The following is a 10,496-nucleotide window of genomic DNA, read 5'->3' on the forward strand; positions in this document are numbered from 1 at the left end:
AGTTATCTTAACAAAACTTGAACTTGGGGCCATAAGTGTAAAGCTTCGAGCTTCGTGACATCCCCGAGGATCACTTGCACAGCAGCCTTGTGGGAGGAACCCGGATGCAGTCTGTTCTTTGATAGTCTCTGCCATTTCCTAAAGTTAGTAGGTGTGTACACTAATTCCATTTCACAAGAAGAAGCCTGAAATTTTAACAACCTCTGCATGATCTTTACTCTGTTCTTAAGCACAGTGCCTCAAACAAGATGCTAGTTAGCACCTGCTGGGTCAGTTCGGGCATTGGAACTACAGGCTCTCATGGAGGTGCTCATCAGAACCCTCCACAGAAGCACTGTGGGACTGAGGATTCTGATCCCCATGTTGCCTCAATAGTGAATCCAATGGAGACGAACCCTCTTTCACCTCTGTAGGTTTGTGGAAGCGAAGTGGTGTCTCGTACAGCCAAATAGTGGCATTTGGGCGAGTCTTTTTGTTTGTTTGTTTTTTGGTACCGGGGATCGAACTCGGGTTCTTGCACTTGCGCAGCAGGCGGCGAAACCACTGAGCTAAATCCCCGGCTGGGCGAGTCTTATATGAGAGGGAACTGTTCATGTCAGTATTCACAAGGGCCTCATGGATAACTTTGCCTCCTCATTTGAATGTTTATGGCACTGTTCTGTTGAAAAGGGTCCTGGGAAGACCTGGTGCAGAAGGCGACCTTTCCTACCTTGTTCTGCTAGTCTCTGTCCAAGAAATGCTTTCCTTTCATAAAGGAAAACATTTAAAACCATTGCACAGGAGCTTCAATATCTTTATTATTTCATCCCTATGTGATTCACATGAAGTCCCTGAGATCAGCCTGGCAAGTCTCCTGCCTTCGTTCTTGTATGGGCAGCCACATCTGGAGTGGGAACCACTGGAATCTGGTGCCCAGCCACAAGACTCTAAGTAGCATCTCGGGATGTTGGTGCCCCAGCTTTCCACTTTGGCTGACCCATATCTGCTCGACTAAAGCACATTTGGAAGAAGGCTGTGAACAGTGTAACTTGCCTGCTTGGCAGTCTTGTTTCTTTCCTAGCCAAGAAGAAGCAAGGGGCTCATCAAACCAAATTTGAGCCTTCAGCTCCACTTGCAAAATCATAGTGGTTGATGTAGGAATCAGCAAAGCCTTTGAAGTTCTCTGGCATGCAAGGAAATTACAATTTGGTTCTTAACTGAAATGTGAGTTTCCTTTTGACTTGTTTGGTATCCTGAGCACAAAGTTTCCCAGACTTCCACAGCCAGCATCATGGGTATTTTTATATCACAATTACATACAACATTTTTTCTTTCTCTTTCTAGATAAATTTCATCCTTTTTATGTGAATAATTAGGCCAAGAGAATTTAAATCTAGTCTTGAGAGTCAAATACACTCAAATAACACAAAAATTGAGTGGCTATGGAAAAAGAGGCACTTTATTAGCAACAGGTTGTATTTTTATATTCATTAGAGCACCAGCAATAAAGATCTTGTAATCTAATGTAACAGAAATTCATCAAAAACCCATCTTCTTTAAATCTTCCTCATTAATAAAATAAATGTCAGGTAATGAATCAGCATTTTTTGAGTGTCTTTGAGTTCAAAGATGATGAAAGTCCTGTGCTGGATCTGCAGTTATGGCAGCCGTGGCTTCTAGACTCAGTAAGGGGTGGCATTCTCAGCACACCAAGTCCAGGCTTAGCGACAGAGCATCATTCCTCACCAACTGAGAGCCAGCACACACCACCTCCGGCCTCATCTTGGTCCTCAGCCTCATGTGGTATGAAACTGACTTCCAGTCACTGACTTCCTGCTGTTCCTACAGAAAAGACACAGAACAGTGAGGTGCCCCTGACATTTTAAGTTGAAACACCATTATGGAAATCCATGCAATGAAAAATATTGTGCAACCAACAGCTAAAATAGGCATTTATTATTTTTTAATTCATGAAATTAATAAAAACTATATGTTAACTAAGAGCATGGTTGTAAGAACTGCCTCTCCAGTAATTTTCCTGTCATCTTTTTACCATTTCTCTGCCTTTCCTGGGGCCCAGCATTGCCAGGTTGAGATGGCCTCCATGGCCTATCTGTGTGGTTTTCTTCAGGGGGACAGTCCTGTGTGCCGAGGTCAGCAACACTTTTGTTTAGATTTTGTGGACATATTAGTTTCCTAGGCTTCTGTAACCAAATTCCACAAAGTAGGTGGCTTAAAGCAACAGATGTTTATTCTTGGTTAGCTCTGGAGGCTCTGGGAAAGAACCCCTGGAGTCTCCTTCCTAACTACTGAAAGGAGTGGCTGGGACCCTTGGCATTCCTTGGCTAGTAGTGCCGCATGTCAGTGTCAGCAGTGGCTCTCTTTCCACTACCCGGGGTCCACTCCAAGGATGCTAGTCTTCGGATTGAGAACCCATCTGAGTCCATTATGACCTCACTTTACCTTAATTACATCTACAAAGTCTTGTTTCTAAACAAGGTCACATTCTGAGGTTCTGGGGGGGAATGAATGTTTTGGAGACACTATCAAACCACCACAGGCAGGCTGTATGTTACATACTGTGTTATCCAACTCTGACGAGTTGTCACTGTTCACTTCTTTCACACCACTAAGCATCCACAGATACAACATAAATGCACCAATTAGTAGGCTCTGTTCTAAAAAATGTTTATTCGTGAAAACTGTAATTTGAATTTTATATATTTTTCACATATCCTGAAACGTTATTTTTCTTTTGATCTATCCGGCGACTCAAAACATCATTCTTAGTCTGTGAGCTGTAGCAGAGCAGGTAAGTGGGTAGGGGCAGATTTGACTCTCAGGCCATAGTTTATCAATAACTGAAATATAGTGTTAGTGAGCAGGCAGAGGTAACTCCAGGGTAATTTTTCTTCCTTCTGCTTATAAATAAAGGGCCAAATTCTGTGAAAATCTGTTTGTGATTTGCATTAAGGAAGTTTCATTTGATAGCCTCATGTTTCAGTGGAGAGGAAGCCAGTACTGATCAGCGCTGATGCTGGTTTGGCAGGATTATTCCTGGTGCACTTGCCAAAATTTGGGTGAGGAATTTGCAGTCAAGATGGAGAGGTGGGATGCAGGCTTAAGTGAAAAACATGACCTAAAGTCTTTGTGTTGAGGGATTAGAGCATTTCCCTCATGGGTTCATAGAATTCCCTATGCCAAAGTTTTGAGTATACTTTGGAGGTACTTTTAAATAAAGGCATTTGTGACTCAATGCGGCGTGGCATTCGTCAATGTGTTGTCAATCCCTAGAGATTCACTTGAGGCCAGATATTAGATAATACCCTGAACATCTGAACAGACTTTAGTTTCTAATGCTAAGACTTGTTAAATCATCCAGGGACAAAACCAAAAATCTCATCTAGTAAAATAATGGTGTTTAAATTTAAAATTTTAGCAGTACCTCATCTAGTAAAATTTATATAATATAAAATGAGGTTATTGTTAATGACTGTAATTATGTAATTGACTTTTCTAATTATAAAACCAATACTTGCTCATTGTAGAAGATTAAGGTTAAGAATACTATAGAAAGTGAAAGTTTCTCATAATCCCAGTCCCCACAGATAATTTCCGAGAAGATTTTGATATTTCTTTTTTCAAATATCCTTCCCACTATGTAATTGTAGGAGTAAGTGAAAATATACACCCAGAACAAATATTTTGCATGTTTTTAAGATGAAGTTTATGAGCATAAAGAGCAAAGCATTATTAGGTATTAAACCTAATTATTCCCTGAACTCATAGAATGCTGATAATAGGACAGGAAATTGTCCCAGTAGTAAGGGATAGTCTTTGGTCTTTGTTTTTTGTTTTTGTTTTATTTCTAATAAGCAGAGAATGACCAAGTATAAGCAATAACTTTCATGTGTATGAAGTCCTATTATTGAGAAATCACTATGGCTCTAGTTCAGCAATGGATCTTACCCCTCTACTTCAACAAAATTTAAAACAGGTATCCACCGTCTTCAGTGATATCAACATTTATATAGCACTTATGATCCACAACACATGTTATTAGCAGAAGTTTTATCTGGCTAAGAATTGAGCAAATTCTGTGAGGTAGCCTCAGTGGGATTTAGTGAGGAATTCATTGCCAGGATTCTCAAGTGGATTTTTTAATGGTGTGTTTCATGGACTTAGTGGCCTCAAATGGAATGGCTGGATTATTACCATTCTTAAACAACATGAACAATTTTTGTACTTGGAAGGAGACAGATAACCTTCTACTTGGATACAGAAGTGTGTAGAAACTCATAACACTTAGGACACATCTAGATATGTCAACATGCTTTACTACTAGCGTCTTCAGATGCAGTATTGGCCTTGCAACAACATAGACCTGGCTATGGATCCTAACTCTATGGCCTCAGATTTGTGGGCTGTGTAGTTTGGCAAGTTTCCTAAGGACACCAAAAGGTGTCTTCACTGTAAAATGGGAATAGACAGTATCTACCTTGCAGGAGTGCTGGAAGGATTAGTGTTGACGTGTGTGTAAAGCCAGCTAATGTCTCACATTTAGGGGAAGCTTCAGAAAAAATTGTTTTGTTTTGTCTGTGGTGCTGGAGATCAAAGCAGGACCTCATACCTGATAGACAGTGCTCTACTACTAAGCCACACACCTAGATCCTAAATTTAAAAAAAAATGTTATTATTAGAGATAGATGATCTGGTCTAGCCCTCTTATTTAGCAGAACAAGGAATTGGGTTCAGAAAGCTTATTGCTCTTTGATTGCTGAAGTAGCTGGCAGAAGACTATGAAAGATACTCTTTACAGGCTGATCGTTGCTCCAGCCTTTTTTCCATTGTCTTTATTCACCATTAATTACGCACCCATAAAGTTCCAAGTATTGTGCTGAATGAACCTTGAGAATCTAAAGGCAATTAAAATACAGGCTGTCTTGAAACTTCATAGTCTAGTCAGGGAAAATGCAGAAATGTATTAATTATAGTTTCTTAGGTGTCATGATGGAGCTGTTGTATATGTATATTCATGCGGAATAGTTGAGATAGTAATCCACCTCCACTCTAAGGATCCAGGAAGGCCTCATAGTGGCACTGAAATATTTGAATTAAGCTTTAAAGTCTGTATTGGTGATTGCCAGGTGTGCAGTGTGTGTGTGTGTGTGTGTGTGTGTGTGTGGGTGGGTGGGTGGGTGGGTGGGGGAGAGGAGCTGGCATGTGGTATTTTAGATAGAAGAAGCAGCCAATGGGAAAGGTCGGGATATTACAGTGGGGCATGTTCATGGCAGCTTGGTGGAACAACAGGGTTTGGGAAGTGAGAACTGATGGGGCCAGAGGGTGCCATGCACCTCTTTTTCTCCTGAAACACTGCCATGCACTGTGTGGTAGTGGGAATGTTAAGAAGAATTAAATGTACATAAAGGAATAAATAACTCTTCGGGAACTCATATGGGAAACCGCCTACCATTTATAATACTGTTTTGGGAAACATGTGGTCCAACTTGAAAATGACATGATCAAAATAAACCTTTGGAACCTTAGTCCATTTGAACAGCAACAGCAAAAGTCCCCGAGTGGGTAACTTATAAACAAGAGACATTTATTGCTCATAGTTTTGGAGGCTGGGACAGCTAAGACCAAGCTGCCTGTATGTTTTTTGCTTGGTGAGGCCATGTGTCTCATAGGTGGTGGTTTCTTGATGTGGCCTCACATGGCTGAAGGGGTGAAAGCTCCCTTGAGCTTCTTCTATAAAGGTCCTAATCCCAGTCATGCACTAATACTTCCAGAGGCCCTGCCCTTCCATACCATCCATCACCTTGAAGGGTAAGGCTCAATGTATGGATTTGGAAAGAACCTAAACATTTAGGCTGCAGGAGAACCCACATCACATAAGAGACTCTATATGATTCACTTTTACTTTGTAAATAAACTCTAGTTAAAGAATTTGCTGCAATGGTCCAGTTACGTTTTTAGTAACTTTTGATATGGAATGTTAGGACAATGTAATAATTTATATAATTCCATAAAGTATAATAAAATTTTACTGATCTGTATTAAAATCTTAGGTCTCTGATTATTAATTCACCATTATAATCTGATTGTTAGTTTCATTTGGAGGACTTAATCCAGGTTAGTTTAATTTTGATAGTTACTTATTGGACAAGAGGAATAGTCGGTAATGTCATGACTGTATCCTCTTAATTATATCACATTTCTGTCTAGTTGAAAGTATGTCTCTTCTGCTGAATATTTTTGCTGCCTTTATGTCCTTACATGCATGAATATTCCTTATATTTTATTTCATTGAGGAGGTTTACAGAAGCTTGTGTGATTTTTTTAAAACTTCACTGTGTGTCTGTTTTTAGTGCAGTCTAAATTATGTTATAATTTATTATATTTACATAAATTATATCTTTGGAAAAATATTATATATTTGGAAATAAGTAATATCAGTTCCTTATGTTAGGGTTTACCTGTTACCATAACCATATTTTCTTATATTTTGTTGATTTGGTGATTATTGTTTTTCTTTTGAGTTTTTCACGAAGTTATCATGGGGTATGTTTGTTACACTGAATTTATTCACAAAATCTTACAACTTTGCCACAATTCTGAACATGACCTGAGTATGCATACTTTAGGCTTTATTTTGTTAAATAAGCAATCCTTAAGTGCCTTTTCTAATGTGTGTCATTTAGGGTAACTGAGGAACAGGACAGTGGCCTGCTGAAGGAAGTAGCTCCAACTCCGCTATGCAGGGGGCAGGAGCAGCTGAGTAGCGGGGAAGGAGGGCAGGGTAAAGTGTCAATTTTGGGATTTAGTTGAACAGAAATGGTAGTTAAGGGGCCTCTCATAAAATTTCTGAAGTTGTCTTTAATAACGCATCAAAACTTCTGTTTACTTATTGGGTCATCTTTAGGAACACCAAAGTATAAGGTCTGCTCAAGGGGCCCGGGGATGTAGCTCAGTGGCACCTCACCTGTCTCACAAGCTCAAGGTCCTGAGTTTGATCACCAGTTTTGAAAAAAAAAAAGAGAGAGATCTGCTCAATCACTTAGCTCCATTAGTTGAATAACCTTTTCAAATAAAATAATTGCACAAAAATATGGTCAGTCCTTTGTATCCACAAGTTCCACAGCAATGGATTCAAGCAATTACAAAAACAAAACAAAACAAAACAAAAAACTGTATTGATCATATATAGATGTTTTCTTGTCATTATTCACTAAACAGTAAAACAATGATTTACATTTATTAGGGGCTTTTTTTCTATGTACATTCTCTTTAATTGAAGGATTACTTGATGAATTTTAAGTACATAAATCACTAATTTTGAATGTGTTTTAAAATATATGCATCTATATCAGTTTACAACAGTAAAACTACCATTCATATGAAGATATTGAACAAAAATCTTGCATGTGAGTGCCACATAGTCTCTTAAATGTGAAATTCCTTGAAACATCTTTATTTCTGCCTAATAAAAATGTTACTCTCCACTTCTATGACCTAAAGAGTTTCCATTAACTTTAAACCCCTTTTATTTTATTTTATACAAATGTGAGTATCTCAATTCACAGACTAATTTTTTAAACTCAATTTGGATCTTATTAATTGGGAATTTAACCAGTTTATGAGTATAATTCACCTCTATCTCTGTCAATATCTTTTATGCAAATTTTAATGCTTCCTTGGTATTTTTCTTCTGCTGCTTTCTCTTGGGTTTTTACCTGTTTTCTATTCCAGAAACTTAGAATGCATATAACTATTTTTGTCCACAACTCAATGACAAATTGCCTTAAGAGAACTACCATTCGATGCAGTAATTACTGATTTTCCCAACCAGTATTTCAAACATTTCCACCCCTCTCCAACCAGTGCTTTGGAAATTCTCTCCTTCATCATTAGTATTAACATTATGAACTTGTTAGTTTTTTTAAAAGGAATTAAAACTGTACCATTTTCCAGTTTTGTGAGGTGAACTTTTAGAATGTCTTTCCTGTACTTGTCTTACCCACAGTGACAAAGCACGTTTATTTAACATAACTTTGGCTTAACAACATGCATCTTTATAATGTTACATGGCAAAAATAAAACACTATTCATTTACATCAACTATTTGGTATACATTTTGGCAGTTTAAAACTACATAAACTGAAAATTTTAGATGTAGCTTACAAATTTATTTGCATTTAGGTTTATTACCCTATATGTAACAATTTATGACTTCATGTCATTAACTGGTTTTAACCATCAAATCTTCCATGCAACTATCTTCCTAATCATTCAGCAACCTTTTCAGAGAAGGTCCTTGGTCCATACACTTTCTTAACCCCTTGGTGTCTGAGAATGTTTTCCAGCTGCCTTCATATACAAATACTAAATTGACAGGGTCTATAATTCTTAGTTCAAAATTATCTTCCCTTAAAACTCTGTAAATATTGTTCCATTGTTTTCTGACATTTAGAATTGTAGGAGAAAAATCTGAGGTCAGTCTGACTTTTGCTCCTTTATGGATAACCTGCTTTCTCTGCTGGATACCTAAGGATATGTCTACTTGCTGCTTTCTTCCCAACCTCCTCCTCCTCCTCCTGCCCTCCCCATTCCCTCCCCTTCTCTGTCCCCTCCCCCTCCCTCCCATCCCCCTTTTCTTCTCCCCCCCCCCCTTCTTGCTATGTAGCCCAGGCTGGCCTCAAACTTACAGTGATCCTCCCACTCAGCCTGCTGAGTACTGGGATCACAGGCCTGGACCACCATGCCTGGCCTTCTCATTAAAATTTAAAAGTACGCTGTGAGCCTTCTTCATTTGCAGGCCTACTTTGTTCTCAAATCTGGAAAGTTTCTTCAATTAGTTCTGTAATTATTGTTTCAGCTTCCTTTGCTTTGTCTTCAGTCTCAGATATTCGTAGTACATATAGATTATATCTCCTGGACAGGCCCTCTACATCTCTCTTTTTTTCTTCTTTTCTCGTCTTAATTTCTTTGGCCTTTTGCTCTGCATTCTGTGAGAATTTTTCTTGTTTTCCATTTACTTCCAGGATTTCATTTTGTAACTGACCCTTCTTATGTGCTCTCTTTATTTATTATTTTTTTTCTTATGTACTTCCTTTAAATGGAAGCCCTCCATCTCTTCCATATGGTCACACTCCACCTGTTTTACAATTAAGTGCACTGGGTAATGAACTCTTTTATAGGACAGACAGTACTTTCTAGAAGATAGCTGTCGACCCATACATCCATATCAAGAGGAGGCATTTTCTCAATCACATTGCTCTACTGCTTTTTCTGAGTTGTGGTCTTATGGCCTTTGCAATGGCTCTTTGCAATGGGGTCCAAAAGTGCAGCGTTCCCAAGCACCGAAGTTGAAGAACAAACAAAATGGCTCCCTTATGTCATCTCTGTGTCCCTTACCTCCATATTAAGTATTGTATGTAATATAGAAGTGGTTTAAAGTGTGAAGGAAGGATATAGGCAGGTTATATGCAAATATTATGCTCTTTATGTAAGAAAATTGAACATCTGTGACTTTTAGCAATGCTGGGGCCCTGGAACCGATTCCCCATGGGAGCACATGGATGATTGGATAGTGGTTTGATGTCTTCAAGATCTTTTGAACACAGAAATAGCTATTCCCTAAATAAGCCACTGAAGACTTGCTTCTAGAAATTTCTGTAGCTAAGGTAACCACTTTAGGTCGATATATCAATAAGTCTTTGCTGCAGAACAAACACCTCAAACTTCAGTGGCTTAAGAAAATAGCTTTGAAGGCTGGGGATTTAGCTCAGTGGTGCCGCCACCTGCCTTGCAAGTGCAAGGTCCTGAGTTCAATACCCTGTACCAAAAAAGAAAAGAGCTCAGCTGTCTATGGCCTTAGAAAACACCATACTTAAACACAATATTTCTATAAGCTACATCTATAAAAAATTTTAAAGGCTGATTAAGAAGTTTAAAAATACAGTAACATTTCTCTACTACTTTACACTGTATGAAACATTTTCACATACATTGTTTTTTAAATAACCTTTTAGGACTCTCTGTAAGCAGTCATTGGCCTCACTCTGCAGATGTTTAAACTAATGCACATACACATTAAGACTACCGAGTACAAGAGCGGTATTTGAACTCAGTTCTTCCGATGGTAGAGCTTGCACCTATGCCTCCCAGCTGTACCCAGGAACCTGGGGTGCTCCACTGGGTATTTAATTCAGTAAGGGAAAAAATACAGGTGTTTACTAGAAATGCCTGTAATTTTGTTAGCCATAGCACTTACTATATATCACATTCTCATTCAGTGAAAAGTTTGAATCTGTAAATTTTTGTAAAAGAAAAAAGTCTATATAAATGATGCATTCATTAAAGATTCAGTAAATTCTCTTTTTGCATGTGTTTTCTATTTCTTGCGTTTGTTCATATCTTATTTAGTTGTTTTCACACTGTACCTATATGTTTACTGAATTTCACAAGAAGAGCTACATTTTACAAATTTGTCTGGACCCTGAGTATTAACAATC

Source organism: Heterocephalus glaber, unplaced genomic scaffold, assembly GCF_053883595.1.
Source record: "Heterocephalus glaber isolate CG9 unplaced genomic scaffold, H.glaber_assembly_v1.0 deba00000896, whole genome shotgun sequence".
Lineage (NCBI taxonomy): Eukaryota > Metazoa > Chordata > Mammalia > Rodentia > Bathyergidae > Heterocephalus > Heterocephalus glaber.